Source organism: Vipera ursinii (genome assembly GCF_947247035.1).
Source record: "Vipera ursinii genome assembly, chromosome: 1".
Lineage (NCBI taxonomy): Eukaryota > Metazoa > Chordata > Lepidosauria > Squamata > Viperidae > Vipera > Vipera ursinii.
The window spans coordinates 45478978-45505262 of NC_139512.1; positions in this window are offsets into that span (position 1 = coordinate 45478978).

The window sequence follows — 26285 nt, forward strand, 5'->3', positions numbered from 1 at the left end:
ACAGTATATATTAAAAAACAGAAAAATTAATTTTCCCCAAATTTTCTTCATTCTTTTTTTCCCATGAAGAATAAGCAATAATACAACAATGCACATATCAGTACATTGCGAACAATTCCAAAAAAATGGAATCAATATTATTATTAAAAGGGGAGATTAAAAAATTAAGATTAATCATTTAATAATGGAATTACTAAATTATGATTATTATTAAATATCAGCTGAAAAAACTGGGGCAACTATTGGCTGTAATAATTAGTTATTAGAGAAGCTTTCCTGAACAACCAGTGTTTCTTAACTGTCTGAGGACAAAGAAAATAATTCTCTACTTTGCTTTCCATTACAGAGCTCACACTTTCTGTGATAACTATGTGATTCTGCATTGTAATTCTCAAGAATCTCACAGTAATGGTACTACATTTTTCATATGAATGGATACAGAAACCGACACAATAAGAAGTTTCCACATCAAGCTTATACCCTGGCTGCCATGAAAAAAATAATTCCCCTGAAAACTAAATTAGGCTGATCTTGCTCAATATTACAAAGAATGTTTATGATGTATAAATGATTTCTATAGTGAAGGCCCCATAAATGGCCCACTTCATTCTGAAGAATTCTACTTTTAACACAGTATTCACCTCTGTAAATGTGATTATGTTCAATGAATGTTCAAGCCAAACAATTCTTGTTGTTTATTAATCACCCAACAATTTTTTCCAAGTCCCCTATTTCTTTTTTATCTCAGCCACAAAATCTTTGATTCAAATCCAGAAATATCTACTGCTTTTATCTGCTTAAATCTAGTCATTCTGAAAAGTATAAATCATGAGGAGTAATCTTCAAGATGATGAGGAACTAATCTGTGTGTCTTTCTCTGTCTCTGTCTCTCTCTCTCCTTTCCTTTTTTCTCTCTCTCTGGATTCAGAAATCTCCTTCAGAAGAAGGTGGAACGTGGAAGGATTCTACTTTTTAATGTTTAATTCTTGCAATTTTAACTAATAATAAATCAAATAAAAGACCACTGCAAATGAATAATTTTGATGAGAAAGATAGTAGTTGCTTTCCATTTACCAGTTAAGTAATAAAGCAGTCAAAATAGAGGAAACAGTAACTTAATTTGATAGGTATTTGAGATACTAAATTCAGCTCATTGCCATATGAAATGGAAATCTTTCTTTTAATGTATTCTAAAGAGAATATTTTTCTCCATGGTATATATTTTATACATGTGTATAAATGTGTAGACATATGTAAAATGTATAAAACATATGTAGAAATCTAGACATACTGATGTATAAAAACTGATAATATTAAAACCAGGGAAATGTGTGGCTGAAGATAAATTTTTGGTGAGAGCCACTGTCGTTTTTACCTTACATAGCTCTTAGAAAAAAAATATAGTAAGAATAAATTTGCTACTACATCTCTTATTTGTATCTCAGTTTTTTTAATATTGTGAAAGTGTTATTTTTTAATCTCTCCAAAGAATAATAAGAGTTCAAAAGTCAATCAGAAGATTCCTAGGAAACTAGAATAGAATAAGTCATCCATTTCATAAGAAGGCTGTTATCATTTTCAGCAGCCTATTTTATAAAATAAAAGATAAAACTATTTTTTAAAATATCTTTACATTATTTCCAGAGTAATAACTGTAAAATGTGCTGCAAGAAATATATTACAAGACTTCAATTATTTTTGATACTTCCTTTTTGTACTTTTTCTTTTCACAAATTATCTTGTCTGAGTAATCAGTACATATTAGGACTGCAGTGAAGGAACATTCTACATGCAGTCTTCTTTCAATTGTTTGGGAAAAATAGTTAAAAGTACATCAGAAAGAAATTATCTGACCTTAATTTTGAGTGATTAAGTATAATACAGAAGGAGTCCTAAAGGAAATTATTTGTGAAGGAAGAAACCATGCTCATCAAAATAGCATTTTAGGGTCAGCTTAATTCTGTTGAACTTGAGCTCTGTAATAAATTTAGCCTTGTTTGAGACTGAGTAATAAATTAGAATATGACATGTGGCTGGATAAGGAGGGAGACATGCTCCTCACTGACAACCATCTACTTGGGTTTTATACACTGCATCAGCCACAACCAGAAGCTGGAGTGGCAGTTGTGTACTGGGAGACAAGCTTTTGCAAAGAACACTAAAAGAGCAATGTTCTCTTAAAATCTCTGTGATCTTATTGCACCTATAGAATATTAGCAGGCCAACAATCAGTGACAATTGTGATGGATGAAAGTTTCATAGATAAAATTGCTAACATTTACTCTGACTCAGAAGCCATATAGTCTGAATTTATTTCGATGATAGAAATGATGCCTTGTGATGTTTTCTGGTAAATTTTCAATCATTATAGTTCAAGGAAGTGGACAGCATCTTCTGTGATCTTAATTCCACTACTTGTAGCTTGAACCCTCTTGCCCCTGACTAGTTAAAGCAGCTGAGATGGGACTGCAAGTTGGATTTAAGATTGAAGGGGAGTTTCTAAAAGTCCTGGATCATGTAGCCACCTGTACTCACAAACCATAGAAGTGCAATTATCTTTCTACCTGAATGCATAGATACTGGGAGAGGGATGGTGACAGAACATTACAAGAAGTTCAATTCTTGCACTTTGAATTTTTGGTGAAGCTCAAGCAACAGAATTTCTTAGTAGGTTCATAGATTTTCCATTAGGTTTATCTTATCAGCTTTGATAGTTGCTTCATAATTTTATGATCAGGTTTTATGTTTTCTTAGTATAATATCACATGGATCAGAGCATAACCATTTTTCTTTGGTTGTCAAAAACATTTAATCCTTAATTAGTATTATGAATATTGAATTTGAATAGATACCTAGGGAAATTTTCATATGCAAATTAGAGTAAGAATATGCAACATTAAAAGTTGCTGCTTTCATTGACAATTACTCAGGGTTAATAATGTACATGTAGTTTTCTCCTTGGCACTTATCTAATGAGGTGTATTTCTTCACTAACCAAGCTCCATGATTTCTTCTGGGATTTAGCATGATCAGAGTTTGCCTAATTCCCTTGATGTACCAGGTACTTTCATTTTAATGCATAGTAGAATTTACATTCAATATATCTGATGAGAAAATTAAATGCCAATTTAGTAACTGGTTGGCTGTAAAAGATTATATGAGTGGACGTTCATAGAATCTGAGAACTGAATTAGATTAATTAAAATTAGTCTGCCATCTTAAAATTTCAGGTATTGATTGAATTAGTAATTTTCTACTAGTACCTCACAACACACACATAAACAGTAAAAATATATAGTAAATACAGAGTAAAAGCAGCATTATTGTCACCATCATTAATGCTGTTATCATAATCATCAATACTGCCTAAAAGAAGAATAAATCATTTATTCCTGCAATATGTTTTCTAAAAAAATTAGTTGTTTACCAAATACTAAACAGAATATAAACTTCTTCAGACTCCCTTGTTAATATTTTCATATCCTATTTCAAAGATATGGGAAGCGTGGAAAGCTCCATCAGCAAAGAGAAGGAAGGAAAGAAGGAAGGAAGGAAGGAAGGAAGGAAGGAAGGAAGGAAGGAAGGAAGGAAGGAAGGAAGGAAGGAAGGAAGGAAGGACCTGAATTTTCCTAGAAAAATGTAAGATCTGGATTCTTTTTTATGAACTATTAACCTTGCACTTGTAGCATTCCAAAAGAAAGGCAAAATCTTTTAAAAATGGCTATTCCCTTTTATGTAAACCAGGCATGTGGGCTGGATGCATCATGACAAAACTGCACCCACCCCATTGCCGACAATGGGGAAAAAGTCATGATACATTTTGCGATGTCACATGACATCACAAGTTGGACATGCCTGATGTAAACCATTATTTACTATTTCAAGTGACCACCTCTCTGACTGAAAGGCTGCCAAAATATTATATGTTGTCCTTTTTTTAAAAAAAAAAGAACATTCTGCTAAATCAGCAAGTGCATAAATAAATAAAATCTGTTTTACCTTAATGTGCCTTTGGTTCCACCTAACTCATTCAATGGTCCTGTTTTGGGCATTATCTTTAATATAGATTTAGGGTTTTATTACTATATTTTCCTTTATTTTAATGTCATGTAACTCAGAATCCTGCAATATTGCAGCAAATTGCAATATAACTAAGTAATTAATTGACCAGTTTTCACACTTATGACTGTTGCAGCATTCTCATGGTCATGTGATCAAAATTTGGGTGTTTGATCACAGGCATGTATTTAAGACAGTTGTACTGCCCTGCGGGGGTCATGTGATCACCATTTGTAACATTCCCAGCTGGCTTCCAACAAGCAATCAATGGGGGAAGCCAGATTCAATTAATAACCATATGATGTGTTTAATAATTGCTGCTAAGTTTCCAATAAGCTTTTCAAAGGACTCTGAGGCATTGTTTACCTAAAAAGTCTTTTATTAGCCCTATAACATCGGCAAACCTTGCTAGGAGAAGCTGGAGTCTGAATTCCCCTCCCCCTTAGCACAATATGTTAAGTTCAATTCTCCTTTTCATTGCTGTCATAAATCACATTCTTCAATTAATTTGAAGGGTCAGTTTTCCCTTCTGTTAGACAACCTGCCAAATTCTTATCTTCTCTTAGTTCATAACGGCCTTGAGAGACATTCTTCCTTCTCCCTCCCAGCAATAAGTAATTCTAGCTTTAACAGTAACACACAAGTTTAACATATGAAATAGCTGCTTCTTCATCTTTTGTCAAAGCAAGAACATTCGATGTTAGCAGCGTTGAAATCCGGCCCCCCTTACAAAAAGGACAGATCCTTTAATGTAAACAAAACACAAGTTAGGAGCTGGCTTTTGGTTTGTTGGGGTGTTTCTCATAAAACATTTTGATAATTCTGTCAGCTTTCACATCGCTAGGTTTCACTCAAATAGCTTCAGACAATGGGTATCCCTTCCATTGTACTAGGTATTGCAATTTTCCCTTAAAAATTCTAGAGTTAAGAATAAGTTTCACTTCATAATTGGTCTGATCTGCTACTACAAGGGGTCCAGATGCCTTCTTAGGGGGAGGTCTTAATGTGGAGGCCTGAAAAATTTTCAGTAAGCTACAATGGAAAACCGGGTGAATTTTTCCCAAAAGTTTGGAAAGTTTCAATTTTACTGTGACCGGGTTGATGATTCTCACAATGGGGAAAGGCCCCAAGAATTTTGGTCCTAATTTCTTGTTGGGTAGTTTAAGGTGTAAGTATTTGGTCAACAAATAAACCTTTCCCCCAACTTGGAATGTCCTTTGGGAGGCTCTCTTTTTGTCAGCCTGCTTTTTGTAGGTCTCAAAAGTCTTTTTTAAGGCCATCTTTGTACTTTTCCAAACTTCTTCCCAACCCCTCACCCACCCAATGATCAACAGTATGGGAAGCGGAGGGGTTGAATTCTTTCCCTGTGGCTACCCGGAAAGGAGTGTAGCCGGTGCTGCTGTTTACTGAGTTATTGTAAGCCACCTCTGTGAAAGGGAGGAGGCCGGTCCAGTTTGTTTGTTGGTAAGAAATGTAGCATCTAAGATATTGTTCCACCATTTTGTTAGTGGATTCTGTGGCCCCATTAGTAGCCGGGTGAAAAGCAGTTGATAGGCCTTGAGATGATCCAATTAATTTAAGAAAATGTCTCCAAGATTTTGCTGTGAACTGCACCTCTCTCTCTGAAATTTGCTTAGGGGTGCCATGGAGCTGGTAGATATGTTTTAGGAACAACTTAGTCAGGCATTGGGCCAATGGGAGTCCTTCGCAGGTGATAAAATGAGCCTGTTTTGAAAACAGGTTTATCACATTCCACATGACAGTATTTCCTCTACTGTCAGGTAGGTCTACTATAAAGTCCATAGCTATTTCTTCCTATGATTGAGAAGGTTCGGCCACCAGTTGCAGTAACCCAGGGGTTTTCCCTGGGATTCTTTTCATGGTGGCACATACAGTACAGCTCTTGACATAGTTTTCCACATCTTGTTTTAGACCCGGCCACCAAAATTGCCGGTGAGTGAGATGTATAGATATCCAAAGTGTCCAGCCTGTTTGACATCATGGCTGTGTTAGAGAGCGTTAAGACGGAGAGCTTCAGGCAAGTATAATTTCCCCTCTTTGTAAGCCAGACCATCCCTGCATGTTAGGGATGTCTGATTGTCTTTGAACCATTGATCGGTGAGGAGTTCTCATTTTATTTTCTTTACCCCGGGGTCATCAGGATTAGGGGTCCTGTGAGGTGTGAGTTGGGCAGGAGTTTGTGGACTGGAGATAATTGCTTCGTTAACTTCTTCACGTTTGCTTTTATACTGGGGCAATCTCGATAGTGAATCAGCTAGGAAGTTTTTCCTTCCTGGTATGTACTTTAGAGTAAAATTAAAATGATTAAAGTACTGTCCCCATCACATTTGCTTTGAGGACAATCTATGGGGAGTTTTTAGCTTTCTAACAACTCATAGTCGATGCTAGTGGTTGGCTATGTCATGGTTTTTCCCCTCCCTTGCCCATTTTGAGTAGTTCTGTAAGGGGTAGAGCAATCTCGGCAAAAGAGGGAATGAATTGATGGTAGAAGTTGGCAAACCCTAGGAAGCTCTGGAGCTGTTTGCAAGTCTTTGGGGATTGCCATTCAATTATAGCTTTCACTTTGGCTGGGTCCATTTCAATGCCCTTATTGGAAATTCTATAGCCAATATAATCTAATCAGGTTTGGTGAAATTCACATTTCAACAATTTGACATAAAGTTTGGCATTTAATACTTTCTTTAACACTTTTCTGACCAGTCTTATATGGTCAGTCATATTTGTACTGTATATTAGAATGTCAGCAAGATACACCAGAACCCCTTTGTATAAATGATCATGTAGGACCTCATTAATCAACTGCATAAATATGGCTGGGGCCCCCTGCAGTCCAAATGGCATGACTTTGAATTGGTAGCTTCCCAAGGGGCAGTTGAAGGCCAATTTCCACTCATCCCCCTCCTTTATTCTCACCCGGTAATATGTTTCTCTCAGGTCTAATTTAGTGAAGACACTCCCCTTTGCCAGGTGGGTTAGTAAGACTTTCAAGAGGGGGAGAGGGTATTTATTTTCCATACTCACAATTAAGGCCCTTATAGTCTACCCAGAGATGAAGAGACCCATCTTTTTTTTTCTTTGAACAACACAGGTGCTTCCACGTTAGACTTGGACTGTTCGATGAATCCCCTTGCTAGGTTTGTATCCACATATTGCTGCATCTCCTCCATTTCAAGGGGGGACATAGCATACATTCTTGTTCGGGGAAGTTTGGCCCCTGGCAACAGTTCAATGGAACAATCATTGGGTCGTTGAGGAGGCAATGTATTGCATTCTTTCTCTCTAAATGCCTCCACTAGGTCCCAGTACTCACTGGAGATAAGTGGCTCATCTGGTGGCCATAAGGCAGCCATGTGCGTTCGCTCATTGGGTGGGCTAACATCCCCTGTAACGTCTGTTGAATCAATGGGGGGATCAGGCCCTATGGGTAGTCTCACAGTTCTCATTCCTTTTCCCCACCATATAAATGGCTTCCATTTGTCTAGCCAGGCTAGTCCTAGGATTACAGTCTCAGTCATTTTTGGAGCCACCAGGAAGCAAATAAACTCCCAGTGCTTGCCTATTTCTAGGCGTAAGGGCTCCATTATTTGCGTGACTAAATTCCCTCCCATTAGTGAGCCATTGGCTTACTCAAATCTCACAGGTTTGGAGAGCGGCTTAGCCTGTATGCCCAGTCTCAGGGCACATGACAGGCTAATGATGCATCGGGAGCAGCCAGTATCGACTAATACTTTCAAGTCTACGTGTGCCCCTGATTTAGGGATTATGAGTTTAGCAGGCAATGAAAAGGGTGGGATGTGTCGATTCACCATTGGGTTGTTCTCCCCTTCGTTGTCGCTGTCAAAGCCAGGTAGAGCAGGGGCGGGTCCAGTTGGTGGGCCAGCATCCTCCTTGGTGGGGGATGTAACCTGGGCAATGGGCTCCTGGGTAGCCCAGTTGGACATTTCTCTTGGTGGCTGCTGTGCAGGTCTCCTCCTTGTTGTTGGTTCCAGTTTATTCTGCTGTTGCAGGTAGGGAACTGGGAAGTTCACTGCTTGATGTCCCTGCTGTCTGCATCTAAAGCACTTAATTGGTGGGTCTGTAGGTGGCCTAGGTCTTTCAGCAGTAGCAGTAGTTGGAAGGTTTCAGGTGGGTGATAGCCGTTTGGGTTCTGGCTTTGGCACAGCTTCAGGTGGGAGAGGCTTCTTATAACTGGTGAGCTGGACATCTAATTTCACCACTGCCTGGTACCATTCTTGCAGCTGGTTAGGCACACCTCAGTAGATGCATGCCTGACAAAAGGTGGTCGTCTAAGCCTTCTCTAAAATGATGAATTATGGATTGCTCAGGCCATCTCTCTATCCGACTGGTAATCTTGCGAAACGCCCGCACCTACACCAGGGCAGGCCGGTCAGCTTGCTTTATCTTGTGGATTTGTTCTTCAGTTTTGAGGGCAATGGATGGGTCCTCAAACCTTTCTCTCAGCCCTAGGAGGAAAAGGTTGGAGACCAGACAATAGTTGTTTAAAACAGCCAGGTCAAAAGCAGGCTTCTTGAGGAGGGGTCTCACCACCGCCTCCTTCAAGGCGGCGGGAAAGCTACCCTCACTCAAAGAAGCAGTTATCACTGCCTGGAGCCAGCCTCGTGTCCCCTCCCGAGCCGCATAAACCAGCCAGGAGGGGCACGGGTCCAATAAACACATGGTGGAGTTCAGCCTCCCCATGATCCTGTCCACATGTTCCAGAGTCACAGGATCGAACTCTTCCCAGATAACATCTCCAAGACTGCCCATGTCACCACCATCAGACTCTGACCAGTCGGATTCCAGACCGGTCCAGATCCGAGCGATTTTGTCCACCAGATACGACCCTGCAAGGGTTCCTCCCTCACCTCCTGATTAAGGAGGGAGCGGGTCACCCTAAACAGGGCAGCTGGGTGATTATCTGCGGACACGATGAGGGTGGCAAAGTAATTAGACCTTGCCATCCTCATCGCCGCGAGATAAAACCTTGTAGAGGACCTTAGTTTCAATTGGTCGGATTCAGACCGGCTGGATCTCCAACAGCTCTCTAGGCCCCATCTCTGATGCTTCATCTCTCGGAGCTCCGCAGAGAACCATGGAGCCCACTGGGATCTGCGCCAGGTCAGGGGCTGCATGGGTACAACTCGGTCGAGTGCCTCCATGGCTGCCTTTTCCCAGGCTTCCACCAGGGCATCGGCCAAGCTGTGATTGAAGGCGGCAGGTGGGGACCCAAGTGCCACCTGGAACCGCTCAGGTTCCATTAAGCGCCTAGGGCGGAACCATCTTGTTGGTTCCATAACCCCATGATGGGGAGTGGCGAAACGGAAGACCAGCCGCAGGAGATGATGATTGGTCCATGACAGGGGCATAATAATTGGAGAACCCCCATCCAGATCTTCTAACCATCGTCCAGATAGAAAAACAAAATCGAGCGTGTGACCTCCCCCATGAGTCGGGCCCTGAATTACTTGCATCAGGTCCATGGCCGTCATGGAAGCCATGAACTCCCGAGCCAACTCAGATGATCCCCCCAGGGATGGCAGATTGAAGTCACCCAGAATCATAAATTTGGGGAACTCAATCACCAACCCTGAGAGGATATCGAGAAGCTCAGGCAGGGCTCCTGCTACGTGACTAGGTGAAAGGTACACCAGTAGCAAGCCCAACTGAGCCCTAGGGCCACATCTCAGGAGGAGAGACTCACACTCCTGCGGACATAAGGTCTCCCTCAGAACTACTGCCACACCCCCACCCCTACCCTGGGCCTGAGGCCGGTGAAGCACCCGGAAACCTGGTGGGCAAAGATCAATCAGAGGGACACCACCCTCTGGGCCCAACCAGGTCTCCGTAATGCAAGCCAGGTCCGCACGCTCCTCCTCAACCAAATCTCGGATTAAAGGAGCCTTATTAACTATGGACCTGGCGTTAAAATACACAAGCCTGAGCTCAGGTGGCTGCTCATCCTCGTTCCCAGAACCACGGGTTGAAACCAGAGAGTCGGAGCACATCACCGCTTGAAGGCAGCGGGGACGCACTCCCGGGTATCGATCCGGCCCTCTGTTCAATCGCCTGCTTCCATTCCCTAACATCATGGGGATAGATAATCCCACACCCCGCTCTGCGGCCCCGGAGGCACCCAGCCCAGGCCCCATCCCACCGTGATCTGTCCTGGCTCTGGCCTGAATAGCGGTTGGTGAATACCCCCCAATTTCTGACCAAACCCGTAATCTCTCCCCCCTCCCTAACTCTTTAAAATATTTGGATAAAAAACAAACCAGGGGCCTCTTATTGAAATTATAATGAAGGCTCCTATCCCTGCCCGACCATCTCTCAGGGTCCCAATAATTGGGCCTGTCATCAAGAGGAGAGGTAAAAACAGAGGCGGGTTGCACCCAGGAAGGCAGGGCACCCCTGAGAGCGAGTAAGTCCATGCTGGAATAAAATAGGCGAGCCATTGTCCAAGTAGGTCCAGCATGGCAGTCCCATAGTCAATAAGGAGGATCTAAAAACAGAACGTCAAAGAATATCCAGTCCGCCAGCTCCTCTGCCACTTGAGCTGGGTAACCTCCTGGGTAATTTGAAGGGTCAGTTTTCCCTTCTGTTAGACAACCCACCAAATTGTTATCTTCTCTTATTTCATAACGGCCTTGAGAGACATTCTTCCTCCTCCCTCCCAGCAATAACTAATTCTAGCTTTAACAGTAACACACAAGTTTAACATATGAAATAGCTGTTTCTTCATCTTTTGACAAAGCAAGATCATTCGATCTTAGCAGCGTTGATATCTGCAATGATTTGCTTAATAACTGCACCAAAACAGGCCATAAAATGGGGCAAACTCACTTAACAACTACTTTGCTTTGCAGTGCAACCTTTGGGCTCAATTCTGGTTGTAAGTCAAGAAACACTTGTAAGGTAGAATATACCTCGGCATATACCTCCCAACATATGTTATCAAAGAATGCAGTCTTGAATGGCCAGAACAAAATATGATTCACAGGTATCTATGACCCAGCCTCAGCACAGGGACTGATTAAAATTATTAATCCTGAAAACACTCCTTTCCAAGGAAAAAATGTATTTATTTGGCATATTGTGTGAAAAGACTCTTTTCTAGCTGTTCTGAAGTTTACACCTTTCATGTTTTTGAGGTCTCTTTTGTCCCTACATCCTGATTAAACTTGGCAACATTAACTTACTGTCAGTAAATGTCAGGTGTACCACTGAAAAGAATCACTTAAGTTTTCTTTTGTTAAGAAATCTTTAGAAGAATAATTGGCTTTCTTTCTCCCCAGAAGACATTGTTGTAGCTAATTTGCATCTGCTAGTCAGTTAAAGTTTAATAAATTGGGGAGAGGATATCTGTTTTATTATGAACTGAAGAATTTGTATATTTTTGACCTGATAGATTTTTGGCAATAATTTTTAATGATGATAATCCATGCATATCATTTTAAATCAACTCATCGTCTGTTCGTAACCTTTAATGAAATCTAACTTTCAGCAGCTGGAAAAAACAAAATCTTTAAGGAATCCAGCAACTCCAAGTGCTAAGCAGTAGGATTAACAACAACAACAACAAAAGTTATTAGTGGGGTTGGGGGAGGAAAGGCTTTCTTAAGAAAAAGAAAACCAACTTTTTCCACCACCCTAGCTACCCCCAAAAGAAGGGGGATTTTTCTCTTAAAATAAATGTAAAGGAAGAGAAGGAGTACAGAAAGAGATGTGAGTTATATATTACTATTAACATTAAGATTAACAATAATACAAATACTTCCTGCCTAAAGAAGTAGCTGTCTAATTGAATAAGAGAGTTAAAGGAAGATAAGCCAATTACAGAGAAGCTGAATAAATTGTTTAGGCCAATTTACAGCAAACATCTGTATCTCAACTATTTCCAGGAAAGAAATGACCTAAATATATATATTTGGCATAGGGGAAAAAAGGACAAATTATTGGGTGTTGATATTGTAATTTTTGTTGTTGTTAGCTGCAAAGTCATGTCCGATCCATCGCAACCCTATGGACAATGTTCCTCCAGGCCTTCCTGTCCTCTACCATCTTCTGGAGTCCATTTAAGCTCACACCTACTGTTTCAGTGATTCCATCCAGCCACCTCATTCTCTGTCATCCCCTTCTTCTATTGCCCTCAACCTTTCCCAGCATTAGGCTCTTCTCCAGTGAGTCCTTCCTTCTCACTGTATTTGAGTATTTGAGTTTTAGCTTCAGGATCTGGCCTTCTAAAGAGCAGTCAGGGTTGATCTCCTCTAGGCAGTGGCGTAGCATGGGGGGTACAGGGGGGGCCGGCCGCACCGGGCGCAACATCTGGGGGGGCGCACTCGACGGCGCCGGGATCCGGCAGGGCGAAGGCACCAGAGCCCCAGCCGGGAAGAAAGAAAAAAACAACGAGTTTCAAGTTTGATCATCGCAGATCCTGGCTTGTCTCTTCCTTACCGCTCCCCGGCTGCCAATCGTGGATGTTGGCCTGGAAAAAAGTATATATATATATTCTCGGCACTTGGCAGACCTTCCTTGCTTCGCCCCCCTCTCTGCTCGTCTGTAAGTAGCCACGTTTTTTTAGACCGCCACGGTTGGATTGTCCCAAGCAGGAAGGGCACGGCATTCCCGAACGGGGCGCCTTGCCCAGACGCACCCGGTGCGCAGTTTCCAAAATTGCTAGCCACCGTATTTGGTTGCAAGCCCAGCACGTTTGAAAAGTGGCAGGCTGGGGTAGGCCTCTCCTTGCAAATTGCTTTAAACACACAACCACACAGCGTGACTCCTCCTTCGGGCCGCTCCGCCTTCGCTCCGGCCGCTGGCGCTGGACGGAAGCCTTCTCTCCCTCCTCCCCCCCGCAAAGGAGAAGGCGGCTCCTGAGCGTGCACAGAGCGCAGCCCTCCTGCAAGCCCGGGGCTCCGCTGCGGAGGCTCTCCCAAGGCGCTCCCGGGGTTGCCAAAGGCGGGGGGGGGCGCGGCGGGGCTTGAAAGAGGGTGGATTTCCCGCAGGGGGAGGATCGCTGCAGCGTCTCTCCGGGGGTCCCTGCTCTGGAACGAAAGCTGCGTCGGCAGGTTGCCGATCCAACCGTGCATGCAGACTTTGGGGGTGAGAGGACGTGGTCGGGTGCGTGTGCGTGTGTGTGTGTGTTTGTGGGCGTGCCCGTGCTGTCTCTGTTCTGCAAAAGGCGCTTTTTAAAAAATAAATAAATAAAAATAAAAATAAATCCTGTCCTGCTGGAATGCAGAAAAGCAGCCCTCGCCCCCCCCCATTAAAAGCTTGAACTCTTCTTCTGCCTTCAATCTCAGTTTCTGTTTGGGGTGAGGTGCCAAAGAGAAGGAGGCGGCTTGGCTTGGATAAGCAGCGTCTGGGCAGAAAATAGGTCGGGCGCCGCAGCAAGTATGAATTCCTGGGGTTCAGCCTAAGCAGGCAAAGCTGCAAGGTGGGTTGGTTGGCTTTTCCAGCTTTGGAATAACCTTGGGAAGTCATTGTTTGTCGCCTAACATGTTGGGTCAACCCCACGCCACATGCTAAGCCATAAACCATGGTTGGTATCCAGGGTTTAGGACAAGATGGAGAAAACTAGCCAATTGTGGGATCATAAATCTTGATGAAGCCCATCATCGCTCCATGTGATGTATGCACTCAATCTACAAACGTAGTCCAAGCCTATTCACATCTGTTGTAAGGTCATTCTCTCGTGGGGTTTATCCTGACGTCCACTAAGAGTGGAAGAAACATGCCCCATTAACCATTTTCAACGCCATGTCCTCTCTTTGTCTCATCCTAAATCACAGCTGAGGCACCTTAAAGTTGCCTTGTTTCAGTTTTAAACTAGCATTTTCCCTCTTCTCCAGAGACCCTTTTTTGCCTTGAACCTAACTCAGGGGTAGGCAACCTTGGCTCTTTTATGACTCATGGACTTCAACTCCCAGAATTCCTGAGCTAGTGGAAGAGACTCGAGTGCTAAAATCCACAGGTTAGGGGGCGCAAATTACTTGCCTTGCCCCGGGTGCTGACAACCCACGCTACGCCACTGCCTCTAGGACTGACCGGTTTGATCGCCTTGCAGTCCAAGGGACTCACAGGAGTCTTCTCCAGCACCACAGTTCGAAGGCCTCAATTCTTTGGTGCTCAGCCTTTTTTATGGTCCAACTTTCACTGCCATACATTGCAACTGGGAAGACCATAGCCTTGACTATACGCACTTTTGTTGGCAGGGTGATATCTCTGCTTTTTAGTGTGCTGTCTAGATTTGCCATGGCTTTCCTCCCCAGGAGCAAGCGTCTTTTAATTTCTTGACTACAGTCCCCATCTGCAGTGATCTTGGAGCCCAGGAAAATAAAATCTGTCACTACCTCCATTTCTTCCCCATCTATTTGCCAGGAATTGAGAGGGCCGGATGCCATGATCTTGGTTTTCTTACTGTTAAGTTTCAACCCAAGTTTTGCACTGTCCTTCTCATACCCGCAACAAGAGGCTCTTGTTCTTCTTCACTTTCTGCCATTATTATAATTAAGCATCATTATTTAATAAATTAAAATGGACTTTGTACAACAGAACCTTATATTAAGGTCATCCATTGCAACATCACTTTTAAATCCAAAAAATGGGCAATATAGCACAAACTAAACCAACCAAATTAGAGGTTGATAAATTAGTGGAAGTCTGATAAATTTTTTAAAGTTTCACAAGAACAATGAAATCTGGAATCTGTCAAACTAACTGTACTTTTCCTTACCTTTTAAAATCTATGAGACTGTCAGTATGCAAGGCAATAAGAATAATTGGTCATTGATTATTACCTGAACTTTTATAAGGGTCAAACCCTAATGAAATACAATGGCATCACATAAGACACTATATCTTGTGCATAAATCAGTAACTACTTACAGAAGAACTGGGAATAAATGTAGACAGATCTCATAGTATAGAAATGTACCTTGTGACATTTCTTGGGGATGAAAAACAAAATGAATCAGATCAAAGATGATGTTAAATAGTTTAGCCTACATAAAGTGGCAACGTATAATTGACCTTCCTAAATACTAAAAAGTTAAGCAGGTCCAGGCCTAATTAGTACCTTAAATCTCAGGGCTGTAGGCTATACTGAGAAGGTATATCTATATCTGCATCTATCTCCTGGAAGAAAAAAACCACAAACTATTTCCATATTGTTGCCAAGAAAGCTCATAGACATGCTCATGCAGTGAACAGGAAACATTTATTTTCAAATAGAAGGAAACAAATGGAGCTCCAAAAGGATCTCTCAAAATAGAGAAAGGGAATTAAAATAACACATGTGACTTAATGGAAGTGTCAGTTAGGAACACTGTCACTACAATATCTTATCATTAAAGTTCAATAAAATATTGCAGAGAGTTCAAGGATGTATACATTTAATAATATAATATAAATTGGGAGTTTTTAACTGGCAATTTCTAAATAGGAGATAATCTTGGAGCTCTGAAGGAAAAAGCAATGAAAACCCTTGCCTACTGAAAAGCTGTGGTGAAAAGACAAACTCCTCGACTGAGTGAAAGGATTACCAAAAGAGAACTGTAAATAACAGTTCCAAATTCTATTACCGTATTTTCCAGTGTATAAGATGACTTTTTAACCCATGAAAATCTTCTCAAAAGTTGGGGGTCGTCTTATACGCCGGGTCGTCTTATAAGCCGGAAAATACTATTCACCTCTCTGATCTTTTCTGCTGGACGGCGGGATTGCTGGGTGAATGGAGGTAGGCGATGGCGACCCATGGTTAGGCGGCCAACAGCGAACGGGTGATGGAGGGCAAACTCTCGTCAGATCATGGGGCGGCTGCTGCAGCCGCCGCCATTGCTCTCTCTAGGACTGGTCATGCTGGCGCTTCCAATGCTGGCTGTCAGGTCCCCAACGAGAGGAGGGGTAGGCGGTCCCCAGAGGCACGCCACTGAACAGTAGGAAGGGAACACCTTTGCTCCTGCCGAGGCATCGCCTGACTGCGCTGACCAGAAGAATCACCCGGTCATGGAGTGCGGAACTGAGAGCGGCAGAGCACCAAGCGAGAGAGCTCAGAGGAAAGAAGGTGAGGTGCCCATTTGGCGGGGAAGGAGAAAAGCTGGGCAAATCACAGAGCAGGTGGAGCTGAGAAACGTTACAGGGGAAAAGGGGGCAGGGTTTAAAAGGCAAGGCAGGCGGGACGTGGAGACGTTCTGCAGTTAGAAGTAACGAAGGAGCCTCCGGGTGCTTTCTGGATCGGATTGTGCGAACTGAGGGTGCTGCTACAGTCCTCATGTTTCCCAGGGTTGCCTGTCGTGCCAGAGGTATTCCCTGTAGCCCCAGATTCTTTAGCTCCCCACTTTCCTTAATTCGGGCGAATTTTGTGCTCCATGGAGAAACATTAATACACAAATGCCGTTTGTTTAACTGCACAAAACTCGGGGGAAACCTTGGTATTTGGGAATGGAAAGGCTTAAGCCTTTTCATTTCTGTTTTATGCACGGGCTGGGAGGGTCACGAAGTTTACCTCTTTTATTTTAGCAACATTGTGGCACTTATAAAAAAAAGGGTACTAACGCTAAACGAGTTGTTAATATGCAGATTGTGTGCCAGGAAGTGAAATATTGAGTTATTAGCCCAAACCCTATAATTTAACACGAAAAGTAGGGGGTCGTCTTATATGCCGGGTCGTCTTATACGCCGGAAAATACGGTACTTATAATGAGACCAGACTTGGAATATTGTTTACTGTTTCAGATTCACTAATCTGAAAAAGTTATTTTTAGACTGAAAAAAGGAAAAGTGCATAGAATATAAATAGTAAAATAATGAAAGAGTATGAGCCCCTTTTATAAACAACTAGGTTGTTTTGCTAATGAAGTAGTAAATAGGGATGGATTGTGGTCAAACTATGAACTGTAAACTGGACAGGAGGACATCATGGTCAACCAATAAAAACTATGAAAATGACTATATCATTTCATTTTAAGACACAATGAAAGCATCAAATTGGGTTTGTTAAAAGGGCAACAAGTGATTAATGTGTTGGACTCAAACATAAGTCTCTTTTGAAGTCTGATGTTCAGTGTTTGACCTTGGGTAAATCACTAGTGAGCTATAAAAACTTACTCAGACTGTATCATCTATCTATCTATCTATCTATCTATCTATCTATCTATCTATCTATCTATCTATCTATCTATCATCTATCTATCTATCTATCTATCTATCTATCTATCATCTATCTATTCATTTATGATCACATAGATATCCTTTAATAACATATTGTGCTTCTGAATGTCAGGTATTAGCATAAATCAATGTTTGTAGGATTTCTCTTAGATATAAGAAGTCAGGAACCAGCATAGAGTACTATAAGTTTATTTCATGCTATCTATACATAAAAAGGGACACGGTGGCTCAGTGGCTTAGGACGCTGAGCTTGTCGATCAGAAGATCGGCACTTTGGCGGGGCGAATCCCGAGTGCCGTGTAACAGAGTGAGCACCTGTTACTCGTCCCAGCTTCTGCCAACCTAGTTCGAAAGCATGTAAAAAATGCAAGTAGAAAAATAGGGACCACTACGGTGGGAAGGTAACAGTGCTCCGTGCGCCTTTGGTGTCTAGTCATGCTGGCCACATGACCACGGAGACGTCCTCGGACAAGTGCTGGCTCTTTGGCTTTGAAACAGAGATGAGCACCGGCCCCTAGAGTTGGAAACGACTAGCACGCATGTGAGGGGGAACCTTTACCTTTTTATCTATACATAAAAACTACTAACAGACAAGGTGATTTGGCATCATATAAAAGTCAAGGGACTTCGGGTGGGGGGAGGCTGGATTTAGGTCTCTTACAGGGGCATATAAATTCCAGACTGATGATGTGTTTGAACCTTCCTTGGACTCAGCTTGGTCATTCTTCCTACATCTTCCCCAACTATCTGATTAACCCCTATGGAAGATCAGCGCTTCATAATTATACAAACATAGCACCAGTAGCTTGTATAGCAACTTCATGTCAAACCAGATTTGGAAAGACAAAGTCTAAACTTTCAAAAACATTCTAATTCCCCTGTCACTATTATTCATCACCTCCAATTTCCATTTCTCTTTCTTTTTCTTCTGAGTCTTATAACCCTGTATCTGTTAGGACACTGTGATATAACTATGCTTCTTAGCTGTAACTAGAATTTGTGTTAGTTATAGAGATTACTGAATAAATTAAGTTTGGTTTATTTCTATGTCTCATTTTTCCAACATTATTTTAGTTTTGGCTTATTTCTTTATCATTTTGTATTTTTTTTATTTTTTAACAAAAATTCTGCATTAAATTTGTCATATTTTACAGTATAACAGTTTCTTTTGAAACTTATCCCATGCTATGCAGCATTCAAGTTGAACCAATATTTGAAAATAGTCTGCTTGGTATATGCTACATTTTATTGTCTCATTGGCTTATTTAATTGACCACAATGTTGTCTATGTCAAGGATTTCAGGTCTGATGCTCTGCTAAATCAACCCAGAGGGTGCTGTGGATTCTCAAAGATTAAAAATCATCATAAATGAATAGGTAAGTAAAACACTATTTTCAATGTGATCCTGCATATGAGATGAATATAATGGCTTGCTGAGCACTTAATTACCTTTTGATTTAGCAGTTGGGTTCCAGCCACAAAACTCAAAAATGTACTGAATTCCAATTGTTTGGCTTTGCCTCTCTCTCTCTCTCTCTGTCTCTCTCTCTCTGTGTGTGTGTGTAACTGTATATGTATCTGTGTCTGTGTGTGTATGCCTTAGACCTTATTATTAAAATATTGTATATAGGACTGTACATTTACAGCACAAAACATTCCTGTGAACAAGCATTTTATGTGGATGCTTGGCATTTTAATCACAGTGAATTTTAGCAAACTTTGTCTGTCTGCCTAGAATTTACATCTCTCAGGAAACCATGCATTAAAAGGATGGTCAACAAAAACAAATTATATTTCCTAAAGATTTGTAAACAGACAAGTAAAAACCTGTTTGGCTTCTGACAGTATGTAAATGGAGGCCCCATTATTTCATTAATGAGCTTTTAGAGATAACAAAATGTCATAACAATGGATGAACAGTTTAAGGATATAAAACATGGTCCAAATGTTTTAGCCTTGAAAGATAAAAAGGGCAACTATACCAGTTGCCTGCGATAATTCTCTGCATAATAGCATCTCTTCTCTTAATGCATCAGCCTTGAGGCAAAGACTGATAAGATTCAAGACTGAATATTTCCCAGATTTAAGGCCTACTCAGTTTTTCCAGCTCACTTCAAAGGACATGGTTTTATCTGCCTCTCAAGTAGGAGACAAACAAAGGTTTTCCAACTGTCATCATTGCTTTTTCCTTGTCAGGGAAGGTATACATATACAAACCCCTCTGAAATTTAAGGTCTATGATCTAGAGGTCAGCTTGAACTATTTCCATCTGTAACACTGTAATCAGTATTCCTGTGTCTTCTTCTGATGTCCTTGACAGATAACCTGAGGGTGGTGGTGGGAGTTTCCTTGAACTGTATTCTGCCTCTACTGTCCAGAGATGTTAACAACAGCATTCTCTCTACATTGTGACTGATCTTATACCAATCCATTTTTTCTTTCACTTTTAAACTAAAATAAACAAAGTTCAGTAAGGACTGAAACCCTTTTAAAATTAAGCAACTTAGACAAAGGCATGGATCAGTTCATGGGCTAGAACTCTCTTATAGTTTCAAAGCACAAAGTTTTGAAAGCATTTCAATTATCATGTCAAGCATAAATTGGAATAATTGTAAATAGGAAAGAAAAATGGACAAAACATCTCTCTTATGTGAGATTAAACTGCAATGATCATGAAAAGCTGCCAAAGAAATCTGGATGCTTTTACCACAATGGTGATGTCTTTCTTGCCTGACTGGTTTTCTAGTAGATGTCTGTCATAATTTATAAAGCATAATCTAAGAGCAATCAGAACATACAGACAGACAGCATGCTATTGTTGATGAAGAAACTCAGGGAGAGTTCAAGTCATGTCACAGGGCATTTAAGTTGGATGAATTTGAAATGGATGGTAAATGTTAGCTACATTAAAAGAGTTACCCAACCTAATAGCTTGTTTGGTCTTACTCACTGCCATTATTCTGACTTTAGATTTAGCAACCAGATTAATTGGTTATTCAAAAGGGTTAGCGATTTGAGATTTCTTTTATAGCACTTGCAAAAATTGTAATAGCAAGAAAGATATTCCAAAAACATACACTGCCTGCTGATTCTTTGTTATGCAGCTATTTATTTGGGAAATATTGTAAATAACAAACTAATTTTAGTACTTTTTGCAGAACATAGGAAACTGCCCTAATCAAGGAGAACAAAGTTTGTGTATGTGGGGGAATACCACATACACAATTGTGGAAGCAAATATAACCTTTTCAAATTGAGAGAGAAATGAGAGTCATTCAGTAGCTGCCCTTTCACACTGCAAAATAAAACAGTCTATTTTAATATAATTCTTCTTGTTATACATCTAGGGAGACATTTATTTACTTTTTCTTATTTTAACAGAAACAAAGGCTTACAAAACAATACTGGCAAAATCTTTTTTAGAGCACTTGATCACATTAATGATTCATGCATGTATTTAAATGGATAGATAAGATGCTATAGGAAAATCTCAAATGGAATTTTCTTCAAAAGTGCTGTGTGAATTGAGATTGCAGTTAGCTTCTGTGGAGTCAGCCAAAACAAATAAAGATGAACATTTATATTTCATCCGTTTGAGTTGTTCAGAATGGTGCTTAATGGATATGTATTTTTTTATATCTTTTGTAAAGGATAGTACTCTCAAACAGTTATCATATTAAGATTATTTCCTTTTATAGCAGTAGTCCTCCAGAGACTCCACTTCTAAAATTCAGCAAAATGAGAAGGAGAGAGAGTCCAAATATTTTAGAAATAATTTTACATTTGTTTTTTTCAGTATGGAAAAATAAAATAAAATAAAAACCTTGATGGAAAAACCATTGAATTGATTTAACACAGTCCCAAAATGCGTGAAAACGTGCCAGAAATTCTTGGCTTCTCCCACTGACATGTTATGACATCATCAACAACCATCTTATTCTGTCTCTTAGCCACTAAAAACATTGCTTAAAAAAATCTGCTGTTCCCAACTGCACAAAGATTGATTACCTCAGCTTCATAAGAATAGGTATTGCAGAGTATATAAATTTATCCAGTGGTATATAGTCCACACATTTCTGTGGCACTAAATAACACAAATCCTTTCACTCTGCTGTAAGCAGCTCCCACATCTCCTTTGAATGCACTTTTATTCATTTTATTAGGAAGCTACGGTAATTTGTATTCTATTTTTTTCCAGATCATTCACTTCCAGTATCCACTGTATTTTCAATTTGCCTTGTCTTTTCTTTCACCTCTTTTCTTTTCTTCCATTTCCATTTCTCCTCAAGATCTATTCTTAATTTATCATCATCAGTAATTTCTCCATGGTTCATCATCAACAATCAAATAATTCAAGTATACTTTTCCCATGTCCCAGAAAAGCCCAATCCATTTAATATGTTCTTGTGACTTTATTCTTTTTATTCTTTTTACCTTTTCTATTTTACATGTACATATTTTTGTCGATGAACTCCACTTTACAATAACTGGCCTATTCAAAAACTCACATTCATACATTCAGTCATTTATTCATCATGCGTTAATATTGTATTTATTACTTTGCCATGAAAGATCATTTTCTATGAAGATTTTAATCAAACAACCACCATTCTTAGTCATTGATTCATTTATTTTTAGACATCCATGTCATGTAACAGCATAATTGTTTCAACTGGAACAGATTCATTCAGAATATTTTACAGTTCAGGATATTGTACAAAACTCTTCACTGAGTCTTTATTTTGCTTCACTCACTGGTGTTTTACAGGCAACTATAATTAATCTATGATTTCAGATGAACCTGCTTCACAGCCTTGGAACAGCCCCATCTCCCTACAGAATCTAATTGGATATTAGGCAAATAGGGAGTTATAAGAAACTCCAGACTTACCAGGGAGTGATCCATCCATGAAAAGGGACTGATAGAAATTTCCCAACAAAGATCATATTGCCACTGGGTTGATGGGGAAAAACAGGTTTAATGTATGATCCTTCCATGATTAGTAACTAGGTCAGGTCCATGATGGACATGGTGGGCATGAACTCCTAGCGTGCTTCTGAATCTATGCTAAGGGAAGAAAGGTCCCCCAGAATCATAAACCTAAAGAACTCCACTGCCAAGCCCAGCATGAAAGAATATGAACATAGAAGCTGTTATACGGTGTGGAAGCTGGTATAGCAACAATAATCCCAACTGATTCCACAAGTAGAAACTTCAGCTGGCTATTTGCAGGACAGAGTTTGCTAGAAATTCATAGCTACAACCATACACACACTCTCAACTGGTCACAACTGGTGCCAAAACAAGCACAGCTGGGCATATTTTGGAAAATGCCACTCATTTTATATGTTTTTCCAAGACGTGGTAATACATTACAGAAAATCTCCAGCGATGATGCAAGCTTCATTAGAGACTGACTCCAATATTCACTGGAAGGCACTGGAATCCAAAACCAGCCAAGGCACAAACACCAGGCAGATATATATGGTCAGAAGGTAGAACTAGTACAAAACCATTAGGCTTGTGATCCCCATGTGTGACCCACCCTCTGATTTTCTCCATATACTTTATTGGCCATCAAAACTGCATTGGGCAGTAATTTGGGCAGTTTGTTTGTTTGGTCGTGTTTTTTTTTTAAATGGGACTGAAGGTATTAATGGAAACCTACCAATGGCTGGAGTCAGAGAGAACATACCAAATTCCAAATGCTAAAGAGAAACATGAAAGCTTATCTTCCTCCTGTTTATAAAATTTCTGAATGCATCTAGTATCATGTAGAGTCACAGAACACTGAACTAGAGGAGCCATTAGTGTTAACCAGCAAAATTATTCTTAGGCTTTTACTTCATCTAGCCAAGTCCACCGTGAGGAAGGTTTGTTTTGCATATTCTTTTTAACTGGTGTCTCTGTGTCCTAACTACTAGAAATTCAGACATTTTTTGTCCATCTACTAATACAACGTGAAGGAAGAGGGTGATAAATTCTTTTCTATCAACAAAGCTATCTGTCTACTTCCAGCTGCTCAGTATTTATAGCCAGGAGTGAACAGATAATATTTGAGCTACTGTTTTTTTGTAATCTGATGGTCACAGTATCCCAACTAATTACATTAAACATTATCACTTTTCCCTTCTCATGCCAGTAAAAAAAATCTATAATTTCATTCTGCTTACAGTTGTCTATTCTTGCTTGACTTGATACTTACTTTCCCCACCCCTTTATGAGTGAGTACAAGTGCTTCATACAGTTGTCATACTGCATTCCCTCCTCATTGACGTGGTTTCTTTCAGCAGTCAAATGTTATTCTTATAACAGCTGGTTAGAAGAATTGATCTCTGACAGAATTTCATTTGTAAAGAGAGAGACAGAGAAATAACTGGTCATATTTCTCATATTCCAAAATCCAGACAAAAGTTGTGAGAAAGATGAATATAGTGAAGAGACTATATTTTTAGTTTAATGACACAGTATACTGTGTATCTCAGAAGGGGATACAGAAGAGACCAGGAGCAAAACATTATGAAATCTGGGCCAAATGTTCCATTCACATTATCAGTGAGTTTAAGATTTTGAAATAATATTATGAGAGTATTATTTTAAATAAGTAAATCATTTACTTCATCCTTGTCGCATTCCTTTCTATAGAAAAAGAAGTATGGAACAATTGTTGTTATCAGTATCAAATTATCTATAAAGACACAACTGCAGTTTCTCTTGACCATTACCAACAGTCTACTACAACTAGTACCTATTTTCTGGAACAAAAAGTTTCATGGCTTCAAAAACAACAACAACAACAACAACAACAACATATGTAAAGGCAAACCACATTTAGGAAAGACTTAAGATCCTAATGGAAAATAGAACTAATTGCTGATGTGATCTGTTTATCCTGTTTCCATATTCTTACCTTCCCATTGAACAAAAAACAATATGAAAGTGACAGGTGTAGCAAGATGGGTGTCTATGGACAACACCAAGAGAAGCTTAATTGAAATATCTTGATGCCCCTCCCTCCAGTTCTAAGATGAATGGTGTGGTTATTTCTCCACAAAAATAAGTTTCAGCCAGGCAGATAGTAATATTCCCACCATCTGTTCTTGAATCCTCTTTTCCCAGGACTAAACTTTCAAATAAATGTCTCCAATTTCCCCTTTTAATGCTACTCGCCTCAGGTAAAAGCCCAGCACCGAAGATGACAACATTGGAAAGATATGACAGAAAGGATAACTGTACCAGGTCATGCAGAGCCTAAATATCCATGCCAGGACCAATAATGGTTAACTTCTAAACACACTGGTCAAATAGAGAGATAGAAATGAGAACAAAAATAAAGCTGTTTAACTGTGAAAGCAGCACTGAAAAGAAATAAATAGCTATGAGGTTTCTGCCTATACTATCCTTACAACTTTTCCTTATTTATTCAGTTATCTTGGGAGTTCTAGACCAAGGCAGAAAAATCTGCTCATTAAGTTTTTACTACTTTTAGAATCTGGCAGAGGAGGGGAAGAGTGGGGGAAAACATTGAGCTCCATCTCCCAGCCTAGATCCCACATTTTGTCAAGGAATAATAGTTTCACTTTTAGGCTATTTAAGAGCTGCCAACTGAACAGTAGACACCTTAATTAAAAATCACAGTTAGTCTGAAGGCCTCTTGATAGAGGGCTTCCTTTGTTAGAGAGACCAAGATGCAAAAGCTTGTGAGATCAAGGGAAAAATAAAATAAAACAAATAAAATCCAGCATCTTAGCTTTGCATATTAAAATAAAATTAGATTAAGCATACTATTGCTGAGCTGACATTCTGACATCATTTATTTTCACACCAAATTTTGGCAGCAAGAGAAGAGGAAGAGTTTCAGGGTTTATACAAAAGTACTAGAGGGGCTTCATTCAGCTCACATGCCAGGGATTGACCATCCTTGCTGCTACATGTCAAAGGCATGAGTAACAATTCTTCTTTAGCAAAGTGTCCTGTACATCAATGGCATTATTATAACCACCACCACCACCATCATTATCATCATTGAATCTGAGTAGTGACTTGATGAAAAGGTGGCAAGGAGCTCACTGAAATACTTTTATAACCCTTTTTATCATTAGACAGAACATATCTTTAATGTCAGATGACTATTTTAATCCTTTATCCTGCTGTGTCTCGTGTAGCCAGCTCATTAACTGCGTATATCCCTGCCTTGTAATGCTTATGTCATCTACTGTAACTTACAAACCTTAAATCCTTACAAAATTATAATTATTTTTTCTAATTGGTGCATATATAGCCTTCTTTTCATTCATATTCTAGAGGAAACATTTGTGGTTTCTTTTCTTCCCATTTTATCCTTGTTACAATCCTAAAATACGGTAATTTAGACAGATAGCAATTGTAAATGTAATGCAAAAGCTTTATGTCTAAATCCAGAGTTGAAGAATATCTACTAACATTTATAAGAAATCATTCTATAATGGAAAACATTGACATAACTGTAATGCATTGGGCTTTGTCTTACTAAAGAATGTCACGTGGGGTTAATTGCTGGAAGGTTGCTTAAGCAGGGAAGCTGGCTAACAGCTCCCAGCTTCTCAGACCACCTGTCTCCAGCGCCACCATTGGCTGCTTCTAGGGCGGCAATAGGTTGCTTTAAACTTATTGGCCACCACCTAGAGGCCAATAAATAGCTGCATTCACAGCCTTGCTTTCCCAGTTCAGTTCCTGTAACCAAATAAAGAATGATTCTTGCTGAACTCACTTGCCTTGTCTCTTCAATCAAGCACAGAACCCAGTATATAACAATAACATTGATTTTCCTGAAGCAATCAGAACAATAGATAGAAAAATAAAAAAAAATATGGCAGAGGAAAAGGATAGAAATATTTAAAAACTGACTTCCCCTTTGTCACAGCTCAGTTACATTCAACAAGTATAAATAATATCAAATTATGACATTCTCTTAAAATACAAACAACTCTCTTCATCTACATCTCTTCTCATATCTATAAACAACCAATGTAAACAATGCATGCATCATAATCCAGA